Source organism: Pempheris klunzingeri, chromosome 17, assembly GCF_042242105.1.
Source record: "Pempheris klunzingeri isolate RE-2024b chromosome 17, fPemKlu1.hap1, whole genome shotgun sequence".
In the NCBI taxonomy this organism is placed as follows: domain Eukaryota; kingdom Metazoa; phylum Chordata; class Actinopteri; order Acropomatiformes; family Pempheridae; genus Pempheris; species Pempheris klunzingeri.
Window position 1 is genome coordinate 22,836,014 of NC_092028.1, and position 26,755 is coordinate 22,862,768.

The following is a 26,755-nucleotide window of genomic DNA, read 5'->3' on the forward strand; positions in this document are numbered from 1 at the left end:
TTCTCTCAACTCTCCACACACAAATTTTACTTCAGTCAACAGATTAGTCCCCCCCCCTCCCATTTTTCTACACTCCTCATTTTCTGTTTTTCAAATTTTTTCCTCTCGCTCTGTCTCCCTTTCCGTTTACACGCATCAAAAGAGCTTGATGGTTTGACAGGACGGGCCCTAGAAACTTGCCAACTCCCTCCAGACCCTCCAAAGTCTCTGCTCCCTCATTGAACTGTTATCTGCCCCATTTCTGGGCTTTTCCATGGCAACTAGGAGCCAGCGAGCGTGTGAGCGAGAAGAGTGAGGTCTCCAGTGGAAGCAGCATCTCGTCTCAGACAGCTGTCTGCCAAAAAGACAAAGAGGAGAGGGGAAAAAAAAAAAAAGAGGAAAAGGAAAGTTTGGAAAGTTGTTTTCGCCCCTTTAGCATTAAGACCAACTTAAATGGATGCAATTCGCTGCACAATAATCTGCAGATGCATTCAGTTAAACCCTTTGACCGTTCCCAGTCCTTCAGCCGTTGGTCTCTGCCCTGATCTGGAAAAAAAAGCCTCATATTACAGAACTCAGTGCAGTTTGATGGCAGTCCTGTGCTGACAAACACATAACAATAGTGTCCTCTCCTTGATCGGTTCCTCAGCAACCTGTTCACTCCACACAAGCTGCAACTACAGACTGACAGTCCCCAAAGTTTCATCCATGGGACCCCCTCAGTGGAAGTAACCCACATTTCACTCTATTTTAAGCTTAATGTCAGATGCAAGGCCTTACCAAAACATATGGGTCTCTCCACTCAATGTGTATCAAATAGAGCCTGGTTCCCTGGAAAGCCAACATGTACACTTGATTCCCTCTTACACCAGAGCCTCTCTTCACAGTCTTTAGCCTCTCCTCTCCAGGTTCTTCACTTGGATGTGGAGCGACAAGGCGACTTTAAAGTCAGGTTATGCCCGCGTCTTCCTCAGGATTACACCAGAATCCCAGTGGTTTTAAACAGTCACACTCTGCCACTCAAAGCCAGACGTTTTCGTTTGGAGCGTTTATTAAAGGAGCTTGGGAGGCTGCGGTGACAAGTGAAGCGTTTTGTCGAAAAGGAATGAGGGATAGAGAAGAACAGGATTCAGCAGCCAGGATTTTTCGTGTTTAAAAGTTTCAGACTTTCGTAGCCTTTGTGACTGTGTTTAGAAATACTGTCACAAACAGCCCAGGGACGCAGCGGCCCCGACGGCTGGGGAGGAAAAAATATTCAGGCAATCTGTGAGCGGCGATAGCCTTGTCTTTATGGGAGCGTTTCCCTGTTAAGATTACTATTTGTGTTGGAGGGGAGGGAGGAGGGGGCGGATCATGGATGAGTAAAGAGAAGAAGCATCACATGGTCGGGGGGGAAGGGAATGTCAAAAAGATGCTCTGTCCGTTTGGAGGAAGGTCTTTAGTACGTTCTTGTACATATTAATAAATACCAAAGAGTCGGGCAGTGAATTCATCACAAGACGTGATGTAAATTACAGGTTACTTTGGATAGAGATCGTTTATTTTAGCAGATTCATCTGTGGTTGTTTTTTTTTGCCAGCGTGCCAAAACACAGTCATGATGCTCACCAGGTGGCTCATTTGGCTCCTTTCTTTTAGTTAATTAGGGTTTATTAGGACTTTTGGTTTTACTCTGTAGTGACTGTGACTGCAGCTAAATACACCACTTCACATGACAAAATACTGGAGTAGAAGATTTTTAACAAATACAAAAACACATCTTTGTTCCAGTTAGGAGAGTAAATGTAATTCATTACTTTAACCCCTCTGTAACCTCCACAGCACAGCTCTCCTCTGGTTTTGAAAATATGAATGTCCTTTATGTCCTTACGAAATGCTGTTTAATTCTTTCTACTGATCTTGAACCACTGAAGAGAGTTCATCCTTGTCAGCATCTCAATACAACTTTATCCATATTTAGACGTTGGTCTGTCATTTCTATCAGTCCACTAGGATTAAACAGAAGCTATTTCATCATGCCATTCTTTACCTCTAAATCTATTTGATGGGTACCAATAAAACCCTCTGTGACTGGCAGCATTCATCACCTTGCACCAAAATGCCAATAAAGATGGAGGATGCACAGCAACATCTTTTTCCTTTGTCCATTGTTTTCCTCGGGGTAATCCACCTTGTCCGGCATGTGCAAACAGACCGGCGCTCTCTTGCAAACTGCCTCCTCTGTCAGCTTTACTGTGTTTATCTATTCCCTCTGTCACTCCCCGCTCATTGGCGAAATGCTTGGTGAGGGTATGGATCCGGTTCACGACGATCCATCATTCATGACAAGTACACACAGTAATCTATTTTAAACAGCAGGACATGATGCAGATGATGCATGGCAGAAGACGGTGTACAGTGTACACACTTAGGGGCGTGCATATTGATAATCAATTTTATCCACTGCAGGGAAAAATTCATTTTTTCCAGGAACCTCTCCGTGCTGCAGTCTTTGAACTTAGTGGATAATATACATTGGAACTTTCTGTATCGGCAGCTGTTCAAAATACTGGAAAACTGGCAAAAGCTGAGTTGAGGCATGATGGTGGAAACTTAACAAAGTCCATTTAGTTGACATCCATCTTATTTGTGGGAGCACAGCCGACTCCACATAACCCTGAAATCAGTAACGAAGCAAACTCACCTAAAGTCTTTTTGTATATTGATCTGTAAAAGAAGTTTAGTTACGCAGAGACAAAGTGCTGCTGATGAAGCAAAGCAAAATGTCCACTTGGTGTTGGCAGTTAACAAATATCTCAAATGTTGTCATTCAAGTGGTCTGAAAGAAAACTAGCTGCTAACCGTAATGTTTGCTGAAGGCTTGCAGCTGTTCTGTTTCTGTAACGTTACATATAACACAATAACTTCTTCCTGTAACGTGTTGCAGTGGTTTGGTAGCCTGAGGCTGCAGATTTACCATGAAAGCAGGCAATAAGTGGTTATGCTAACCATAACCACAGGCTGTGGCTAATTCCAGGTCACGTTTAACACGAGAGGCTCGAATCACAGGTCGTCATCTCAAAGGGCTTCACTGGTTCACACGTCTGCAAAGAAACCAGAATGCTAATTCTCATAGAATAGCTGATATACTTAGAACAGCTTTATTTTCCTGCATGTAAGCTGCCTCCCCAGCTTTAATGGGTGCAGCGTACTATAATCGGTGTGGAACGCTGAGATGTAGCTTATACGCTGCAACACGTCCTCCATGTTCAGGCTACGTTTGTGACATTAAATAGGAAGACAGACGAAGTCATGTGACCACAGAATTGGCCTCTGGTTGCTCGGCTGCTGTCGTCTCAGACGGGCATCAATTAAATTAACAAATATTTTCTTCTTTGCAGCCTCTTGGTATCTTGGTAGTTTGAATTTTGCTTGGATTGTTAAAGGAAGTGGCAAATATTACCATGGCGCCATGGCAACTATCCACCCGCACTGAGCAACAGTCCTTGATGTTGCCCGTGACATTTCAAAATTTGAGACCGTGTGTGTGTCACTTTTTTTTTTATTTTTTTTTTAGATAAAAATGTGTCATTTATGATGAGAGGTTGTTTTAAAAGTCTATATATCTACATCTAATTACTCAAATGGACTCTAACTGGATCCCTCAGGATTTGGTTCCTTGTCCACTAAGCCACCATTCCTTCCTACCTGACTTTTCCTCTTTTCCCTCCCCCTACCCCATCATTACCCTCGTCCCTGTGCTCACACTGGCATTAAGCCCATGAATTCCAGACCATTCTTTGGAGATATCTGCGGGCTTTCTTCTTGCTCCCAGCCCCTGTTGCTACAATTTCAATCTGCCTGCCGGTTTGAAGGGGATGCCAGGTGCTTCTGGCTCAACCATATGTCCTCTGACACTCTGTCTTGGGGATGGGGGAGTGGGGGAGATGAGGGGGTGGGTTAAAGATGAGACTATCTGGAGCTACCTCTGAGAACCACTCTCCCTGAAACTCCATTGGCTGACATGTGGCAAAAACACAACTCGCCAAAACTAAACCCTGTCCCTAATTCTCTCTTTGCGGTAGCCCTGAGCGCCGTTCAGACATAGGGATGGCAGGAAGTTCTTCAGTGGGTCCCCATGGGATCCGAAAAAACAGATCATGTTTCAGCGAGCCAGTTGGCTTGGTGTGGCGCAGTGACCGCATCGCCATCCTCGGCTCAGTCTGTCAGTCAGTCACAGTCCGCCGGTCTGCCGCTCCAGTGGTCAGGCAGGAGTTCATTCTTTTCTGGTGTCTTTGTCTGAATGTTTCTCCGACTGCCAGACGCTTCTTTCAACTCTGAAACCTCAGTCTGTGCCTCTTTCTCTGTCTCCGATCCAGGGCTGTGATTCTGTGCTGAACTAGTCACACCATCGGTCCAGCTGCTCCTCCTGCCTCTAGGTAAGGCCTGTAAGCCTGGTGATAGTTCTGCTTGCACAAAGGCACCACACACACACACACACACACACACTTTTATGCTCAAATACATGCACATGCACGCATCAGCAGAGTAGCAGCACAAACAACAGCTAAATTTCCCCTTTGATTTGTATCCTAAAACTCCCCAGTGCAGGAAAGGCTGTTGGTTAGAGTTTAACAGAACAAACAACAGCCACAACAGGGGCTCTTATGCTGAGAGTGACATGTGGGACCGGCTGCCCATTACTAAGTATCTGCTGTGCCCTTTGTCGTGTCGCAGCAGCAGCAGACGCGCATTTTCCCAGAGGTCCAAGCAGCCCAGTGGTGTCCCAAAGCAACCCGGACTGCAGGATGTATTGTGACAGACTTTAAATGTGAGGAAGAGGAGCCCTCATCACCCATCACCTCTGTGAAATGAAAGGCCCCGAAAGCAGCCAGCCACCCTGCTGGACACAGCTCAGCTGTTAGAAGAAGTGTTTGACAGGAGTGGCAGGTACTTGACCTTCTCTCTGGGTTTTTTCTCTCTGTCTCACTTCCTCTCTTCTTCCCTCTCTCTTTTCTCTCACTCTTTTGCTCAGTGACACTCCTTCACCACAGACTGACCACTCTCGCCCCCCCGGCCTCTTGGGTGTCAGGGAGACAACAGTCCCAGCGCACAGCAGCACGCCTGCATTTGTTGTCTCTTTGTGCTCACCACTATAAATCATGTAGTGGTTCAGCAGGTTTGCGTTGCTGCCCAGTTTAAGGTCCCAGGTCTCAGGAGAGCTTGTGAGTGACTTGGTGTCAGACGTTGGGAGTACACTGCAGAGGAGAGATGATATTACTACTCAGTGGATCAGTAAAGGCAAAGGGAGGGGGCTCAAATTGCATAAACATGGGTCTTGTTACTGATGTGGAGCTACATGAAGATTGTGACATTGCAACAACATCCGCTGGATAAATCAAAGGAGACTTACAGTGGAAAACATGGTGTGTCGCCTACTGTATTCTGAGCCTGGATCTGCATGTCTGGGTGGGAAAGGTGGTTGAATTTTTAACGGCCTTGATGCACATTTCCATTTCTCCGGCAGACAGTGTCCCGTGTATTCATCTCTCCTAACAATGGCGAAATGTCAGCATACTTTCAGGCTGCTCTAAATTAAACATTCATCCCCTCTGAGTATACAGCCATAGAGCTGCTTTTGCTATCCCCTCCCACACTATTTTTCTATTTTCACATAGAAGGCTTTGTCCAAATGAGGAACAAGACTCTTTCTCTCATTTTGGACCAGATGGTAAGGGTGTATTTAATTTTTTTTTTCTTTGGTTAACAAATATGCCAAATGCCAATTGTCTGGCTTACTTCCATGGCCACATCCCAAATGTCCCAGACCTCGATATGTGCAACGGCCAAGAAAGTTGAAGACAAGACTTAAGATAGGGAGGGGGATATTTTATTAATGGGAACTATTAATATTCCATCGCAGTGGGACGATGGTGTGTTTCTTTTTGCAGAAGCATAATGAATAACTGAGCGCCTCCATGGTACCCGATTCCTCAGCATGAATATTCAGATGCTGGTGGTGTATCAAGGGAGTGTTGAGAGCCTCTTCTCTCCCCTGTAGTGGATCACACACCCCAGCATTTTGTCTCACCTCTCTGTTCCTCTCTATTTCCTCCCATGCACGCTCAGGCTTGTGGCTAAGGTCAGTAGCGGCTGGGGACAGATGCCTATAGATCTGAGGCCGGCTCTCAATAACGGCCCTCCACAGAGGCTGGATTGATTGATTACACTACTGTGGCTTTGTGTGGGTTTTTAATTGATTGATTAATTGTGAGCCTGGGCTGAGATGTGATTGATTATGAGTAGCCAGCGGTGGGTCGGAGCCGGGCTGTCAAACCCGACGGGGTGAGAGGTGCGCTCTTGTGGCTCCAGTAATATGCTTGTTCTTTTATCCAAGAGCGCCACGTTCATCCCTGATGCTTGGTACAGCCACACTGTGTCCTTGCCCTGGTCACCTCTCTGGAGCCCCTTTCCTCCCTAGTTTCAGGGAGCATGTGTCTGTGCCTGTGTTCACGTGTGGTGTTGCCTGGAGCTCTGTATGTCCTGTTCTCGCCAGTAGAGTGTTCAATAATGTCAGGTCTGTGCCATTCAGCAGATACCACAAATGTTTTTTTCACAAACCTCTAAGACTTACGTCTCCTAGAGCCCACGCAAGGAAATAGGAACAGTTTGCAGATGAGAGGAAAGAAGAGAGGCAAAAATAGAGATGTGTGACATCGAGGAATAAAAAAAGGACCCGACTCCTCTGAAACCATTAAGTTATGAGGGTGAATAAGGAAGGAGGAAGTAAGGAGGAAGGGAAGAATGAATCAATTTGATAACAGACCAGGAAGGGCAGACGGTTAAATGCAGTGACAAACAAACATTTCAGCAGTAGACGTGTCATTCACAACAAATGATACTGTCCCACTGGGCCAATAAATAACGGAAAATCCTTGCTTATTTCGCCAAGAGAGCTGAGATTGGGGACAGCTGGGGCACTGTGACCGAGACTTAGATGCATCACAGTCATTTCTTCAAGTTTCATTAAAATCTGATCAGTGTTGTTTGGGGACGTGTGACAGATAAACAGATGAATGAATTAACAATAAAACAAACGGGGAACAAATTGTTGAACAAACAAACAAGCAAATGGGCCAAAAAAAACAGAGGAGCAAACAAGCAGCTGAATGAACAAATATATGAATGAATGCACGGACGCAGACCCGAGCGTGGGGAGCATGTCGGTCACCGTCTGTTTGTCTGTAGTTTCCCCTCTTGCTTAAAGGGCAGGACGAGCATCTTGACACTTGAAGGCTTTGTGTAATCGCTCGTCAAATTGGGGATAAAACAGCAACGCGCGCTTGTCGTGCCCTGTCTGCTGAACATGTTGTTTCACTAATAACTATCCTAAAGCTGTCATAGGTAAGTTCAAGGTTAAAGAATAAACACAAGCACTGGATGCATGTTCATGAATACCTGTTAAAGAGCCCTGTCTTACTAAGGAGGAATCAGCAGTGAAAAGCTCGTTTATCACCAAATTATCACGTTATAGAGAGTCTCCATCGTATCTTACTTCTGCCAACATGCTGCAGACGTCCTTCAGTTGGTGTCGTATCGTGTGACCGTGTATCTTAACATATCGGGTGGCAATTAATCTGCAGAGGCTCCGGTTTGAGCCACAGAAGCCAAAATCTGTCCTGACCAGACAAAGTAATGCTGTTATCAGCTCTATAATGTCAGACTGAAGCAGCTGTTGATGACTTGCAGCCCCGACTGGCTAGTTCAGAGGAGCAAGCAGTCCATGATGCTATATGACTGTTTTCAAACATTGTGAATCATCTGAACCACGAGGGTTCACTCAGCATGCAGGCGGGTCGGTCCAGTAGTATGAGAGATTAGCCACGGACAGACAGATGCACACACATGACCAAACACATGATCCCCTCCAGGCCTACGCCTGGCAGAGATATTATTTAGAATATAAAGGCTCAGGAGCATTCAAGACAATGGTGCTGTTAAATTGAGCAGCTTTGAGCACAGAGGAACTGATTATTTTCAGGCTGAGCTCGATGAAGAATCACTCCTGATGTGCTTTACTGTCCACCGACGTCCTCCAGCCTCGACTCGGCAGAGAAGCTCCACAGCCGACCCCCCCCACCTGCCCCAGTGCCGTCAGCGCCCCCCCCCCTTCCTGGACAGTCCACAGAGAGATGTGTGTATGGAACTCGTACCACAGCCATCCATCACCCACACACTCCCAAATGTGGTGGATGGCATTATGACGGTGGCACCATAATATATCAAACTCTCATATTCTGCTGTAGAACGGACACAAATCAAAAGATAGCACACCTTTTACATTGAAACACATTAAATGACAATGTGAAAACAATCCAACGGTGCACTTGTAGTTATTTGTCACCTATGTCTGTGGCTCTCCTCAGCTCTGGCAGCAACTTTACTCTTCTGGTTCACTTCCACTGCTCTCATGGCGTCGACACAGTGGAGCATTTAGCGTTGAGAGAAGGTTGTGGTTTAGCCTAAGAATCAGCATCAGACTGATTCTTAGGGAAAATCAGACTGACATCAGCCAGATGGCCAGAAACACCACTCCAAGTGAATAATGATGTTGCTCCTTAACTGTTGTTTGCTTACTTGGTTCCTCTGCCCTGCAAGTGGCCAAAACTCAAATAACATTCAATATTAGTGATTGAAGATCATTGTTAACTTTGATTTATTAAGAGTCAAACACCAAGAAGCTAATGTGCCCCGTCAGGACTCTGTGGCTGTGGTTTGTTCAGGTTTGATTGACGTCACCAAACGAGCCGCTAATGATCATTACATGGAGGTATGCGGTGTTTCCTTTTCCTAACGCCCATTTTAGGTCATTAAGAAGAGTTTAGAAATAAAAGAAATGTAGAAATGTGAAATAACCACATTTCTGTTCTTTGCCAGAAAACAGTGTTTACATGTAGGATCCGATCACTGGCACTAAGAAACTGATTGAGAAAATGTGTTTTTAGGGCCTCAGGTTTACATTTATATCATATACATGATAGAAACGATGGGCAGATCACATGGCCCTGACCCCCTCCCAGTCACTGAGGTCTCATGGACAGCTGGTGGACTTGCTCTAACTCTGCAGACAAGAAAGATCCTGTCATGTGCTACAATTCAAATCAACACCATCGGTTTGTAGCCTTAGGTGTGAGCTCTGATGGACGTGCTGCTTAAATTAAATCAGTGTCTGACTCCGATGATGACAGTCTTCTTTTATTCCTCCGGTCAGCTCGGCCTTCTAATAAACAGAATTTAGCCTCTTCTCCTCAGCGTGTCCTGTGCTCTAACTGGAGGTCAAACTGTAACATTAGAGGCACAACTCTGCTAACATTACCCACTCTGTTTCTTGGTTTCCTCAGTTTGCTGCATGAATGCTTTTCCTCCCTTTACGTTGTCACTTTCCTGCTTACTCTGTAAAAATGATATACTTTGGAGCCTGGTCGCCGTTCGTCTCCTAGTGGTGCTCTCCATTCGTCACTTTTTCTAAGGTGTCTAACTCTGGTTATCAGCATGAATAATTGCCATTCAGTACACACACCAGAGACAAATTTGAGACGCCTAGCATGTTTAATAAATGCCTCATTAGTTTTCCAGGCAGTGGTAGAAGAAACAGTCAGATCCTTTACTGAAGGTACCAGTACAGCAGTGTAAAAATACTCCATTACCACTTAATCCAACTTAAGCACAGAAGTATTATCAGAAAAACAGGCCAATACTTGGTATCTAAAGTAAAATGGTCCTATTATCAGATTATGTTGGTGGGATACAGAGCGGTAGTTTCATCAGGCCTCTGTAACGATCATCAGAATAACTTTTAGTGACGCAAATAAACATCAAGAAATTGCGAGTAATTCAGCGGCACATTGTGACGTATTCACATCAAGTGTGACACCATTATACCACCAATATATTATTAAGGTTCTTAAAAAAAAAATCCTTCCATGGCACGGAGAGAGATGAAAGCTCGGCTGTTTTAACCCCTTGTGCTTCCCCGAATCAGTAAATCATCCTCCCACAGCGCTGAATGAGCACAATTCTTAAAAACAGCGAAGCACATTACATTTCTAAATGCAGAGGAGCGACTGAGCAGCTGTTCCCACACAGAACAGCATCACTAGTACAGCTGTGAGGCAACAAAGAAATCAGAACCACGAAGGTGTTGCAGCCAGTTTCTTTATTTACTCCCTTTACAATCACAACACAGCTGTATATGTTGCTTACAGTTGGCAGCAGATTTTCTCTGCTGCCAAATCCCACTAGCTTTGTGCTAACTACCACAACTTAGCATCATAACAACACTAACGGGGGAAGCACAGAGATTTTATTCTATTTTACACCATCATCAGACTGAATCTGTTGTCTATGTAGTTCTACTGTTATCATACAAACCTGAGTTCTGTCAAACAAAGACAATCTAACTAGTTGCTATGTTAAATGTTTTGAATGCAACATGTCAGCGTTGCTCATTTTGACTGGTAAATAATGGATGGTTTTCAAACTTTGCTATTTAAAAGAAGCCACTTGAATATCTTGGAGGGGAAATAACATTTTGTCCAAATAACTAGACCCCAACCAGACACTGTCACTGTTTTTGTGAGGGGCCACAATCTGAAATGATTGGAAACGTAGAAATATAAAGTTAAGAGAAAATGGAAATACTAAAGTAGAATTACCTAAAGTACAGTGGAGTAAATGTACTTGGTTACTCTCCATCCCTCCGCCGTCCATCAGTACCTCTGCTCAGAACAACAACTTAAGTCAAGTGTGAGTGCGGCCTGTGGTGTTCTAGGTGTTGGTTCACACTGTGGAGCAGGAGGTGCATCAGGCTTTAGCTCTGGGCAGCCTGTAGGTTCCCTATGGAGCCCAGCAGCAGAGGCAGTAACGGAGTGAATGCTACTAACCCTTCCTGCTTCCATTAGAGACAGAAACTAGAGGATTACTGCCAGGGGCAAGGCTAATGACTGTCATGGCCACAGAAAGCCGATTTGCTGAAACCGTGGCAGGGAGGCGTGAAGCCAAAATCTCCCACTAAGACCCAGTGTGAGGGGCCTTAATAAAGGAGACACTCTGCTCCGTCGTCTGCTTTCTCCACTGAAAAAGTTGTTAAAATCACAAAGAGTATGTAATATATGCACACCCCACGTTCTTTTTCAGTTAAACAGCATGTGCGTATAGGAGTTAATTGGAGATGATGACTCTGGTGATTAGATTCCTGACGTAGAACCTGCAGCAGAGAGAAATAGTCCCGTCATCACGACTAAGTCATGAGACAGAAAACACTGAATATGAGTGAGTGGAAGGATACAGACAACACGTCGCCTCCTCCTTACAGTAACAGTACAGTTGTTGGAGGAATGTGACAGATGTGTTTAAATGTTAATGCTGCTTGAGGCTCCATGCAGGAACTTGACGACACTCATGTTTCCAGTTTATGGGTTTGGTTTTTGGAAATAAAAGCGTTTTCCTTAACTAGGACGTGATCGTTGGAAGTAGAGGACATGTGATGGGAGGTGGGGTGGTGGGGGTTACACATGAAAAGGCTTTTTTGTGGCATGTTGGGAGCAAAACCCAGTGTGAAACGCAGCGGCGAGGTGTCCCCGCTGCCAAGATGCCTTTATATTCCACACAACGCCATCGAGAGACACTTCAGCTCGGTGACATTTAAGAATATCTGATCTGAGGAATTTCTTATCGTTTACCGCTGCTTCTCTTATTCTCTCCATCTTCTCTCTCCCTCTCCTCCGCCTTCAGAGTTGTCCTCCCTTGCTCCCTTTCGTGTCTAAATAACGCGCGTGCACAAACACACATGCCTGGGCATTGATTTGGCTAGTTCAGAGTGTACAGGGGCAAGGGAGAGCACTCATGGAGAAGTTTGTACAATTGATCTCTGGAGGGCTTGAAATGCAGGACCCACTCTCTTCTCTTCTCTTCTCTTCTCTCTCTCACAACCTCTCACTCTGTCCGACTCTCTTCCTCGGCCCCTTTTGTTTCCTCTGGCTGAATATGCATTTTCTGGATTAGAGTGAAAGCAAAGAGGAAAAGTAAAAGGGAGGACATTGCAGGATCCCAACTGTGGAGTTTGTGCAGTAAAATATTTTTCTTTCTTTTATCCTCGGAGGAAGTATCTTGGTTGGCTTGGCAGGAGGACTTACGGATGTTACACAATGTGTGTGAGCTCGGAGATTAGTGCTCTCTCCAGTGGCCCCTCTTTTAGAGAATCCAGGGTGCTGTCGTTTTTAAGATTAACAAAAAGGGAATGATTTTACCTTTTGAATTTGTCCACGTGTGTCCTGCTTATTCACAACATCATCCAGTAAATATCCTGATGTATTTAAAGAGGCCTCAATCAATACTTTTAGACAAACTACGGATCACTGCACACACTCCACTGCGTCTGTCCGCCTGTCTGACTGTGTCCACAACTGAGTCACTTCCTCTGTTTTATTTAGTTAATGTCTCGTTTTAGTATCTGTTGCTATGATTGAACTGCACACAACTATGTGCATGTAAGAACTCACAGACAACTTTTGCCAGACTTTACAGCGTCTTTCAGCCTATTGTTCAGCTGTCTGACTAGCAGAGTACATGACCAGCGGAGCATTTAGCAGCCAAAGAGGCAGATATTTCCCTCAGGACAGCCTGGTGCAGACCAAAACAGAGATAAAAGCAGAGAAACATATCTGCAACTGAATGCCATCTCTGTATCTATCAATATGTTAGTGTGTGGTAAACTGTTAACTAGTTCACTCAATTTAAAAAGGTGATCATTTGTTAGTGTCGTGTTTCTGCTGCTCCTGACTGGCTACAAATATCAGTTATTTAGGTTTAATTGAAAAAAAAATACATGCACACAACAACAGGAGATAGTAGTTAGGAACTGAAATAGGAAAATAAAACTAATATATTAACACTTTTCACTTTCTTCTGTTATTTCATTCCATTAGCAGGATGTTGTAGGATGAGTAGTGACATTACTTTAACACACTGCTGCGTCTGAAATGAGTTGCTTCAGTCTCCAGACAGGAGACGGGAGACTTCCTCACTGCTCCAGGGCTGACTTGTAGCTGCGGGGCGAACCTCCACGTTACAACGTGCAGCAGCAGTAGTAGTAGTAGTAGTAGTAGTAGTAGTAGTAGTACAGTAGGTCATACTGAACATGTGCTGTAACATTCACAGTTTAGTGCTCGCCTGCCGGTCCTCAGTGCAGACACGTCGTCTCTCTGTGCTACTCTGATTACTGGAGTGTTTTCACCTTGTAGGCTGCCTTTCTTTCAGCACCAGTGTTACCAACTGGGCTGCTAATAAATCCTGAAATTGCATTACTGCAGTTTGTGATTGTGATTTTCAATTTACGTGCATATTCCACATAGTTTTATCTAAACAGAGAGCGAGAGAGACGAGCAGACACAGAGGGGGGGATGGGGTTCCTTAAGTTTATATTCAGGTAAAGAGTCGGCTAATCGGCACACTGGATGATTCCTGGTGGGCTGTTTGCAGGGTTGGTGAAAACAATAACTTTATAAAAAGTTCATTTCATTCTATTTTTAACAGCCAGAATTAGGAAAAATAATTGTTAGTTTCATCAAAACCTTTTTTGCATATTGACTAAATGTAAACGTCCCTGTTTTACTGAGCTGAACTGCTGAACTTTGGTCCTGTATTGTGTCGACTGAAGCCAATAAGACGTGTTTTTTATGTAAGCCAGCTCTTTATCATCTGCACCCACTCCGAGCTGCATTTAAAACATTATAGAAATACTTTTCTGCTTTCCTGTTGTGTAAATGATGTCGTGACTCTTTAGGTTTGTCTTGACCTCTAGTTTGGGGTTATACTTGTGAAATACTGGCTGTCAATAAATATTGACCGTCGGGCCATTTCAAGCTTTTCTCTTTCTTTGTCTCTTGAGTGATACTGTAATATATAGAATATAATGGGTTTGACTTTTCCATTATTTAAGGACACCTTGTTGTTTATAAACCACTATATATAGACTCAGTAACTGGAAGTGAAGTATCTGAAGTATCACAAGCTGGAATGTTTTGTGGCCATCTGATGTCTGACTGCATTTTCTCAGAAATCCTTGTATATTTGTGAAGGAGGAAAGTCTGGCAAAGGATTAGGGGAGAGCAGCAAACTGCCAAAATCTGCACATCCTGTCAGAGTTTGGAGAAGAAAGAGACAGGAGAGGGAAAAAATGTCAAGAAGGAGACTGCAAATGAGGCTTGTTTCAATAAGGGGATCGATGGGGATGCAGGAAAAGATGTTGTGTGCATCGATGATAAGTGTCCACAGGCTAACACAGGAGGGTGGGTTATAGAGGGGGATACATGTGTGTGTTTTTGGGGGAGGGGGGGATGCTGAGAAGTGAAGATAGTGTGTGTGTGTGTGTGGCCCACAGGAGGCTGCAGAGATACAATAGTTTTTTGACAAGTTTTCTGAGGCACTGGTCATAGGAGACACTCGAAGACGATGTTTCTAATTAAGGAGAGGCCACTGCACTGCTTGATTGGAGAACAGCGGGTGAGGGAGGTGAGGGAGGCAACAAGAAAGGGGTGAAACATGGTTTAGATACGTGTTGTACTTCAGAATTATCCCTTTCAAATTGTGTTTATCTGCAGCCTTGATGATGATCATTCATGGCTACTGTATTTAATGGGGAATCTCTACAGGCCTGGTAATTATTTTTAGGCTGTTGCCCTTTGTGTTATTCAGTTCCCCTGCCCGGGTCGTTCCCAGGAAGATGTAATTGTTGGGGACAACCCTTCAGCAGTTGTCCATGTCACAGGGCCTTGTGGGGGATGCACTTTTCACCGCAAGACCCATCATGGCAGAGCAGCTCCAACAACTGTAGTCATTCTATTTTTGATAACCTTCATTCCAGAAGTTTATTATGTATCTGCACTGTCCCCTCCGAGCTTCCTCAGCTTGTACCTGATGCGTCCCGTTTTACTGATGTATATCCTCACCAGGGAGAAAAAGCCAGGTGCATCGTCAGCCTGGATGTCCGCTGTGTCAGTCAGCTGCTTCTGTTTGTGCTTCCAGCTCATACGTGGAGAAGTCGCTGACCTCGGGCTCTATGGAAGAGCTACTGAGAGGTTCTCCCTCTTCACTGGTCACACAGTTAGTCACTGATCTCCTCTGAAGCTGGATCAAACACCGGCTTGCCGCAGACTGTTTGAATCACCTCACGTTGTAGAGGAATATTGCAGGTATTCTACATCACAGGCTGTGGAGCAATGAGATATTGATCTTTTTATAATAGTGCAGATATTCATACGATTCCTGATAGCTGTCACTGCATGCTTATCAGGAACTTGTGCACTGGTGTGTTCACACTGACAATAAATCAGATTAGTTGCCACAGTGGCAACTTTTGTTTTTAACGCTGATGGCAGTAGGAGGAGATTTCTTCCATTTCTCTCACTGTTTGCCATCCTGTGTTAAAAATAGTCACACGAAGGGCGACACTGAGCCATCGTGGCATGTCAGTTGTGGAGTCTTCTCTGTGCTGAGAAGCGGCTGCAACCTCCTCCCTTCGATCAGAGGAGGAGAGACGTTGTTTGTTGTCGTTGTCCACCTGGATCATGAGCTCCTCATGAGGGCATTTAGTTTCGCTCCAACTTCACATTAAGGAGCTCTGATGTCGGCCCTGATCGTGTTGTTGTGTTTTTACTGGAGTCAGAAAGAGAAAAATCCTGAATTAACGCAGTGTTAGATCTTACGGCTGTGAGGGTCACATGACGGGGTGCTACATGTGCAGCTGGTGAGCAGCTTCCACTTCATGTCAGTGCTTTTGTTGCGTGCTGATATTTTGGATAATTAGAAACCTATTTAGGAGGCAGAGGGATGAGCTGTCACACTTTTTACTCTCCTGTGAACTGCTCATCATCAACACATCTTATTATAGTCATTCCTACATCAGAGGGTAGCTTAAGGTCTTCGGTCAACCCCAAATGAATAGAATCACTATCTCTATAATACTTTTAAACCCTGAATATGAATCCTAATTATTTGTTTGAATTATTCTCTGTAATGAGAAGTGAAATAAAGGAGGTTACAACTCACTATGAATAAAACATCTAATGGACGTCACAGGTGAGACGACCAGCCCCACCTGCTACCACATCACTTCAGCTAGCAACTGAAAATTAAAGCTGTTACCTTCCTCTGTGTAATAAATGTCTGATTATTAAATACCTAATCGCCTACATTGGCACCAACATCACTCTGGCCCATTAAAAAAAATACAAAAAAGTCTCCTCACCTCAGTGTTTTCTGTTTCTTACACAAAATGACCAAGTAGAAATGAGCGTGTTTGATATTAACGTGATGAAACAGCGCCCTCTAGTTTGGCTGTAATAACCAGCCGTCCTCCCCACCACACACAAACATTCCCCACTGTTGGCCTTTCTCCTAAACTTCTTGCCTCCTTGCTCCTGCAAAACTCTAAGCTTCTCTGATAGAAACATGCTGATGTCAAACATCTTCTCCTCACGGTCCGTAGTTGTCGAAGGCGCTCACCCATTCGGTAAAAGTCTTAATCAGAATATGACACTGATTGAAAAAGCAGCAACACCTTCCTTTAGGTAATGTTTGCTGAATGAAGTCCCCTCCTGTGTCTCTGTAGTGGGGCTCTTGAGCGTGTTCACACGGAGACACATCCATCTTCTTTTTATCCCAAATTACTCGGCGTCTTTGATTTTCACTCCCCGTGTAAATGAAGTGGGTGTGAGAGGGCTGGAAAGTGGTGGGCTGATGGATCTTATTAGAGGTGTTGCATTGATAATCAGTGGAGAGACAACAAGATATGGGCTGAGAGAGGCGGTGGGGGAGAGAAAAGGGGGAGGCAGGGACGGGGAGAACAATAGCTATGTCTCTTCACAGTGGCAAGGTGCCCTTGACAGAACCGAGAGAGGCAGAGAGAGAAAGACGGAGGACGAGGGAGCGGAGATGGAGGAGAATGTTGAGCTGTCACAAATGTAGAAGTAATGTCACTTTGGTTTATCTCCATCAGTGCGCCTGGCTGACCAGAGAGGCGTTTCCATGTGTGAGCTGAGTGAAACTCCATGTTTACGAAGGGGTAAACGTTTGTTGCACTCTCCCTCCCCCCTCCTCTCTCGCCTTTTTTCCCTTCCCTGGCGCTCCTTCCTCTGGCCCTCCATTTAGGAAGTGAGAAAGCACACATCTTTATTTATAAATCATGGAACTCTTATATCTTCCGTTTGGCCTGTTTGGTTACAATAACGTTCCTCTGTATTCCCTCTGGTGTCCTGCTGTTACCACGGAGGGATGAAATCTCTTCTGTATGATGAAGAGACGGTCTTGTTTATGCACACCTTCCCCTAAACATCCACCGGCCTGTGCCTTTATTAACACCGTACTCTGTTCAGCCCAGCGGGGCCGCAGCTTATGCTTCATTACGTCCGGTGAACGGAGCATCACTTTGACCGGGGACCGGGTGCTCGGAGGGGACAGGCTGTCTGTCATCCTTCAACAGGATCATCTCCACCTGCTTAGATGTTTGGCCTGGAGCGGGAGCAGTGAAGCAGAGGATGTCCTTAGTTGAGATGACGGGGGGACCGAGGAGATGCTTCCTATGTCGAGGTCATGTCTGAAGATAATAAGATCATGTCCTCCATGTCCAAGAGTTTACTGTTCAGAGTTACACACACTATAATATATATGTCGGCCTAATGAATACTGATTAACTTTATTCATGAAGCACTTGTGTTTTTGGACCAGACACTTCTGGGGACTCCCTGAGAGATGCTGCCCACCGTGGAGCTCCCCTGAGAACCACACACCTTCAAGCTCCTCTGTCTGTTCGTATTAGCGACAGGAATCGGTAGAGTCGAGGAACCAGCCAGCAGCAGGTTCGGCAACATCGTGCTTCCATGACTCAGAGATGATCGGTAGAGTCTGGACTTCACTGTTGCCAGTACTGCGTTGGCTCATGTGTTCTACACTGTTACTCCTCTTGTGCTCTATTCTGAAGTAAGAGCTACGAAAACATCCTCAAAACAGGGTTCTGTGATTCTGTGTGTTCCCTGTTGTTGCAGACACCATAAAAAGGTTTAGCTCTTAGTTTGTAGAACTGAATTAAATAAAATGAGGCTTCTCATTGTAAGACAACGTCACAGAAAAGAACTCTTCTAGAAAAGAGAAGTTTTCAGTATTTGGCCTGTAACTTTGTATTTCTGACTGCATTCAGACTTTTTTATGTTGGGAACTAGAATTTGAAGGAAACATGATCGTCTTCCATCCAAATGATCTTAAAATATGTCACATGTGTATTTCTGGACCCTGATAGCTGACCTTGGCTGCCTCTGGACTTCATGGACGCCTCCCGTCATCTCGTTGGAGTAAACAGTCTCTCACAGGGGGAACTTTTGTGAGTTGGGAAGTTGAGGTGATGTGGGATCAGGGAGGAAGGAGAAACATTTGGTGCTTGTACAGAAGGTATTATACACACCCTGGTACACTGCATGCTAGAGGAAACACACTGAGCCTATGAGCTCGGCTTTATTAGATCCAGGCATAAAGCGATGCCGGTTACAGCTGGCGTGCAGACTTTATGTAATCACACAGCCTGAGACAGTCAAGCAGCTGCAAACACACACAAAAGACACACAGAAAGACATGTACTGTACATCCAGACGTGCATATGTCCTATTAGAGTCACCGTGGAATCAAAACCATGTGTCCAATTTTGGGGATTAATCTGTTTTTTGGATTGATCGAAGGATGACAGCACATTAGAGTTATACAATTCTTTCCAAACCCCTTTGTCACAAAGTCGGAGGCCCTCACTAATGACTCCATGCAGCTCGCCCCGTTTTGTTTGTTCCATTTCCACATTTTTCTTTTAGCTCCTGGTTACTTTTGCTGCCTGGTACACATTTATTAAAGTTAAACGTGAAGTTAGAACATTTCCAAGGAGCTCTATGACCTGACGACGAGTCAGTTTTATACATTCGGCGCCAATTCATAGCGAACATTATCTCAAGACACCTTTCATCCAGAGGTCTGCTCTTTAATTAACAGCTTTAATTAAACAACTCAGGAATTCATAATTAAGGATTAAAGAACTCACAGTCGAGAAGTGAGAGATGACGAGCAACAACAATAATAACACTTGGAATATATCTAACAATGAATAATATGACTTCCAGTGTGTGATACGACTAATAATGACGCAGGACTGGTGATCAATGAAGGCTAATAATAGTGACAGACAGTGGGAGTGGTCCACATTAGAGGATCACTGGAGTCAGAACCGCCGCCTCGATCCACAGGGACCTGTGAGCCCTTAGGGACACGCATTAAGGGACGTGAAGCATACAGATGGACAGGGAGAGGAGCCCAGTGCATCATGGGAAGTCCCCCAGCAGTCTATAGTCTATAGCTCCGAGAAATACGACGTCCTCTCCTGGTTTCTCGTCGGCACACGAGCAGCAGCTTTCTGGACCAGCTGGAGAGTCTTTGCAGACTTGTTGGGAAGTGCAATAATCCAGCCTGGCATTAACAAGTGTGAGGACCAGTTTCCTACATTCTTCTCAGACAAGATGCTTCTAATTATTTTATTTTTTTTGCATTTGTCACAACAAATATCAGATTTAAGAGAAAATTGTTGGCGCAAAGTTGTGTTCAGTGTTAACAAGCTTACAGTTTATCTCAACCAGCTCACTGGTGATGCAGAAGCTGTTTCTATGGTGACGATTTGGTGCCACCGTCCTGACATTGATTTGATTCTTCACAATCATTAAGCTAAATGATTTTCCCTTTTGTTGATCTTATCAAAATGAATCATCTTTTCACCCAATTATATAGGATGATATATTTTATTATCCTACATCACCGCATTCCTGTAATGACACCGTGATTCGTGGTCATCTCCTTAAATCCCTCGACCCCCATGTTGTTGTTCTAATAATAAAACAGAGCCGTATGGAAATGGACACGTGGAAGTCTGAGGTTTATTAAAACGAGTGCTGTGACGGAGCGTGAGGGTCTCCGCTGTCTCCGGCAAGCGCTGGCAGGATGTTGTTGTCATAACGTGACGATAACAACAAGGTCACGGATGCGGGTGGAAAGTAGACCAAAGGAAACCACATTAAACTTTCTCTCACATCACACGTCTATGTGTTGTATCTCCCGAGCCCCGAGCGGAGCCTCCTCACAGTAAATTACACATGAAAACGTGGGGTTGTCTTATATTTTCAGACTACATATAAATGTCATGACATATTTAACAGTTTTCCTCAGTGTGTCTCTGGTTGTGCTTCCTCCTTCTCTCTCTGTTTCTATTCTTGTCTCTAGAGGAGAGTAGAACAGCAGCGGTCATGAGGGAGTTGTTACCTGGATTTAACACGACCGGCCGCTTCCATGATTATTGATGATGGTTACTTAAACCACTAATCCATCAGGTTAATGCTGATTCTCTTGAGATGGTTGACTTGAACTGGAAGCACCGGAAGGCTTCGTTTCACCAGCTGTTCAATAACTACATTTAAAAATATCATTATGTTCGTATACTAAAACCCTAATACAAAAACAGGTGCTGCAAATTCTGTTTGTGTCATGTTGAGCTCCGACTGAGCGTTTCATGCCTTTGACAGTGTTGGATTGCATTCTTGTCATCATTTAATGATCTGTTTACACTTTCTGACAGGAAGTCATACATCAAGAATACATTTAGTCTCTCAGCAATCTCCAGACAAAGGCAGCTACTTTACAAATTAATACTGAATCAAGGCGTAATGAGTCTTCTTGACTAAAGACCATGCTGTTAGTGTGCCACAGTTAATGTCAAACATTTTTTAAATTTGAAAATGCATCTTTTCGTTGTCGGCGCTGCCTCTTAGTCACAGTCGGCCGTGGTTTCCTCGTTTTTGTCTGTGGAAGAGGTTTGTCATGTATGTCAAGTGGCAGAATTTAATATTGTCTATGCATTTAGTTTCTCCTCCTGAACGCTATAGCGAGGGCCTGCACCTTCTAAATAATGGAACTAAACGTCCTTTTAAATCTTTCAGTGCTTTATGGTTGGAGCCGGTCAGAATAACTGAGGTGCAGATCGTAAGCATTTTCCATTTTCTCTCCCTCTCGTCTTGGGTGCAAAGATGCTGATTACAGAATGATACAGCAAATAAGTCGAGCTGGCTTCAGGTGAGACGCTGGAGGCAAAAGAGTTTTTCCATGCACGGGTCAATGGGGAGGTTTTGGGCTGCTTTAACATTACAAAGATTAGTGGAAGGAAAACATCCAAAATACACATTTAGGTGTTTATCTGACTTCATTTTGTCCGTGTGTGTAGATTCCTCCTAAATTCAGATCTCTCAAGGACATTTTCTCATAGTGTTTTTCCTCTCACAGTCTGTGCCAGCAGCACTTTCAGACTCCCCAGTTTTATTCCTTTCTATATTTCTAAGGTTTCTACAGAGGTGTTGGTCCATATATCATTTGTAGCCGTAGTTATGTAGCATTTTATTCCTAAAAACATGACAAAACTGTGTATTGGCTGTATTTTCTGATTAATAGGGTGATAAAAACATATCCTTTATATAAACGTTTGGCTTTAATTTGTCAACAGAATAAAACAGTTTTAGGCAACGTTCAGATTTCAGGTCTGGAGATGTATGCAAATGTGTGCATATGTAAGTAGATAATTTGCATATTTGCAGTGCCCCCCCCTTAGATATCTATTTGAGTTGATTAATGGGTCTTGTGACATTTATCGTCACTGGTGGATGAACATTTGTGGGCCGCCTGATCACACTTATTGATTTCCATCCCGGCCGCTACGCGTGTCTCCACAAGTCGCCCATTAACTGAGATGTGAGAACCTGCGTGTTTGACTCTCCAGAGTGTGACTGTGAGTTTTCTTTGCCCGGGAAGAAAACTGCCCCTCCTGAGTCAGTGGAGCATGATGCATGCGTAAGGCAGCAAGTTGTGCCTCAGCACTGACACAAATGCTACGACACCCTGCTCTGCAAATGTCAGTCCCATCCAATTAAATGGTTGACTGATGCCATTGCCCACAAGGGAATCCCACCAATAAAGTTCTCTGTTTGTTATCAGCTTTGTTTCCTGTTTTCCCTTCTTTTCCAGAGGCACTTATAGACAAGAGTGTCTGAACACGCCCCTACGCTGCATTCAGTGACAGAGGAGGCCCCTGAGCTGTTACAGTAGCATGTTTCATGCTGCAGCAGTCTCATGCTGTTCCTGTAATCCTCTTGTGTCATGTCTGTGCTTGTTATTCATTTGCGAGCAGTTTTGGCCACCTACACATTGGCTATATTTACAACAATGTCAGTCTGCAGTCTGCCATGTTGACTTCACTTTGATTACCAGTTGTCAAGCACCCACATTATCCTGCTCGGTTGCAGTGACAAAATTCAGCCGTGCTGTTCAAGAGCAGCCTACAGTAACAGACTTTAGTCCCCCCCCCCTTCCTGATGATAGACTAGTGAACGTTGCACACAGTTATTTTTAAAGAGTTAATCTGCATTACTATTTCTATGCTCTGTTTTGTCTGTCTTGTCATTGCTGTGTGTTGTTGCTGTCGTGATCGCACTAAAATCAGCTTAATTTGACACTCTGGAGTGTCGATATGCTCGATGAATCCACGTGTTGTGCTGTTCTTGGTTTAGAATAAACTTATTTCATTGTGAAGACACTTTTAACTTCCATGATGAAGCTGTAGAGTGTTGTCTCTGCTCGGTAGTGTATAAATACCCATAAAGCCGGGTCAGTTTCATGGACATCTTAGAGCACATACTGTACATGCTCTGATATTCACAAGGACAAAAATCATTTCACATACACTACAAACCACAATGTGTTTGTTCTTGGCTGGCTGTCAGAGCAAAGAGGGGTTATTGGCTGAGAAGCAAAGTGTGCTCGTGTAAATCCCTCATTACTTGCCACAGCCATTTCCACATATTAATTAAGCCAAGTTAAAAACCTGCTGCTGGTAGTAACTGTTCCAATCTGCCTCTTTAACTACAAGAAGATAAGGTGGAAGAGAAATGTGCAGGCTTTCCTCTCTGTTTTACGAGAGAAATCCTTAATCGGTGAACTTCTCTAAGTGACGTGCTGCTTGGATCTGGAGGCAGATGCTACAGATGCTGGGCCTGGTCCTGCCCTTTTCTGTCGGAGGAGGATACACGTTTCACACCCTCACTAAACTCATTAGCCAAAGTCCTTCACACTTTGGTGTGAAGAAACTCTGCAGGAAAATGATTTAAGCTGCGTGTTGAACTATTTCCTACACTGGCGCTCGGTTTACTCTCCATTTATTCCCTGTGAAACTAATACTTAGAAATAGAGTCATTAAAAAAGGACAGGTCTTTACGGGTCCATGGGAGGTTTTTAGCTCCCTAAAAGGAATTTGATGTTCATCCCAGCATGTTAACAGCCCCTCTCTCAAAGGCAGCTCCTGTGAAAGGCTGAACGCTGCATTACGGGGGGATGTTTGGGAGAGGGGCTCCTCTATGGGTCAGTGGGTAGTGCCAAGAAAATGTTTGACATTTATTCTCGGCTCATCTTCCATCTTCCATCCGAAGTTGCCAGGGAAGTTAAGGGGTTTTAAATGTATCAATATGCGACGTGTATTCAAATTAATTTGTTGATGCAAGCATATTGAAATGCTCCTTTAAGACTGGATGAGTACATACTGTGGGTATTATGAGGCTAACTTTGTGAGAATGTGTGCAGTGAGCCAAAAGAGGCAGACATTAAGTCGTCCAACACTGTTGGATTTCCAGGCTGACTTATGAAATGTTTGCTAATTGACGGAGCAAAGGCCGCGCTGTTCTCAGCTTGGAGAAGCTCAGACACCTTGGGGCAACTTGGTTCTCTGCTAATTCCGTGTTTGAGCCAAATCCAGTGCAGGCCTTTTTCTTGCTGCTCTGCAGCGGCACCATTACGACTGAATATAATCGGACAATTTGATTAACATTAAAGGAAAAATCCACATTTGAACAAAACAGCTGCTTCATAAGGAAGATGAAATGATGTCCCCTAACCATAACCTAGTCAGATTCTATCATTTAGACTTATCTCGCATGATTTTTCCCATAAATCCAAACCTTTACTGACTGAAGCTGCCAGAAATATATTGAATATGTTCCCTGAGCACATGCAATAACAAAATTCAGTCAAAATAAAAATGTCCGTTTGTTCATATATGAAAACCACAAAGCTAGTGTGATTAAATAAATGCTACGGGGGAGCAATAATAAGGCTTCAGAGAAATGGGAATAATCAAATGAAGTATCAGTGCATGAAAATAGTGGGTGTAACAGTAATAATTAGCATCTTTCCACCTGCGTCTGCTCTCACACACACAATTCTTCTATTTCTGGAAAAGTTCAGATGAGGCTTCACCAGACTCTGCTCATTGAGAATGTGAGAAACCTCTTTTCTCCAACCTGATGCAGCACCAGAGGATCTTTCTGACTGACTCTGATTGTCTTGTGCTCTTTGTTTACCAACGCCCATCTGTTCTAATACTCATTTCTAATGATTGGACAAAGTCAGGATGTCTTAACGCAGCACCATCTTTTCTTCCCTCTGCTAGTCTGTCCAGAGACATCACTGTTGGGGCCTTGTTAGTTCATTGTTTATTGATGGTATTAATGAATGATGTACAGTATGTGTATAGGAGGAGATGCTGTCTGGAGTGGGAACACACTACTGAGACACACAAACACAAAGTGAGGGCAGAAATATTCAGTGTTTCCACGAGCTAACAAAGAGGGTTTATGACCTCGCAGGCTTCTGGATCCCCCTCGTTGCCCTAAAATTGTCTTTTTAATGATGTGTCAGATGTTTTGGGGTCCGATCACATCCTGGCTTTCATCATGTGCGGTATACTGTATCTCACCAGTCTGTCCATGTGCAAACACATCAGCCTGCCGTTCCTGCTAAGATGTGATTGAAGGAAACCACATTAGGTCTGACTTGAAGATTAAAAAGCAATGACTTGTACAACAAGCTGAAGTAGACAAATGCAGCGAGTCCCTGAGGGGTTAAGAAGTGTCCGTCAACTGTCTGTCTGCGTCTCAGCCTCGAGACTTTCCTATCCTCTATCAACTCTGCTCCCTTCAAAGTGTCAAGTCAGTAAAAAGTTGCTTTCGACGGTGGAGAGTTTACTGAGCGAGTGCAGCCGTAGCCTCAGGACGGTTTATTAAATGGTGGTCTTTACTTTCCTCCAAATTGAATGAGACAGAAGAGGAAAAAAAGAGAACAAAATTGAAGATCAAAACAATGTTCATTGAGTTATTCTTGCCTTCAGACATCTGACAATCAGTGAGGGAGTGCTGCGACCCCAAACAGCTCAAGAACAGACGGATGAAGAGATCACGTAGAAATAATGATAATAACAATAATTTACCTCACAAATACTGGTTCTGCTCCAGAAGCTTCAACATTTTTCATCATCATTAATACAGACTGTCTGTTAATATGTCCACAAGCAAAGAACTGCACAATATGTCTTTGATTTTAGAGCGAGAACATGTGACATCAGGCCAGTTATTCTGTGTGTTTAGATAATACACAGTAAATACAGGGACAATGCACATTAATCAGCACGACTGTAAATGTGCCAGTTTGTCCCTGGCCAGGTATTAAAATAGTTTGATTCATTATTTTGTTTGAATTGTATAAATGCAGTTTCCAAACATTACATGTACTGAATCTGACGACGAGTTACCAGGGGCATGAAAAGGCCGTCACTTTAACGAGTTCAATTAAATCTAGAGACTCAAGGTCCTCTCCTCCATTCTGCGTGGCCTCATCTGAAACCTCAATAGGTGGAAGCACTTAGAAGGATCTTCAGCGTCTATTTTTAGTGGAGTGTGTTCCCGGTCTTCTGCACTCACTTATTTGTCATTATCCTCGAGTGTTCAAGTCTTTGAATTAAAACCTTGGACACTAAAAACAGTTTCCAAACAACTCGAGCGGTATGACATTGAGCTGTAGGATCCATGAACTACTACACAGTTGGGAGGTTGGAGACGCTTCTCATGCGCCGTGTGTTCGTCGACATACATATTCAGGATATGGAGATGATTGGTTTATAGAGGCAGTGTCACAAGTAAGAGAGAGTGAAGTGGAAGATGCTGCAGACTGACAATAACAGCTGGCAGGACATCTTATAGCATGGAAACAGTCCTATCTAATCAGAGGAGTATCTGCGTTTTGGCCTCAAATTCGTCTTGATCAGCTCAGGATTTATGCAGCTTGCCTGATTTTATGTCTCACCCTGCTCCGTAAACATCTATCAGACTTCAGAGGCTGTGCTGCGCCGCTTATCAAAGAGTTCAAAGTCTAAAAATGTTTTATCATGGTGGGACATCGCTTCTCACGGCGCATTGTGTGGTGAGGGTGAGATCGGACTCTTGATAGAGTGGTGGATAAATCAAGCGAACCCACGGCTGCCACATCGCTGAGATTGTTTGTTGTTTTGCAGAAATGATAAAATGTGTATGAGAATCAAATTATGATGAAGCAGTTTGAGTTATTGCACCAGTGTGTGATAATTTGTTGGATTACAGAATAAATCCCATAATTAAATGCTGAGTACTAGAATAAATGGTTCCATTACGGCCTGTTAAACCCACACTTTGGTCACACTGACTGGGGACAGGATGGAGAATGACTGGGCTGGAGGAGCTGCTGAATGAAGCGTGGCCACAGTGGAACGGATGATTTTAAAGCTGCCCCGCAGAGTTTTAACTGTAAACACAAGT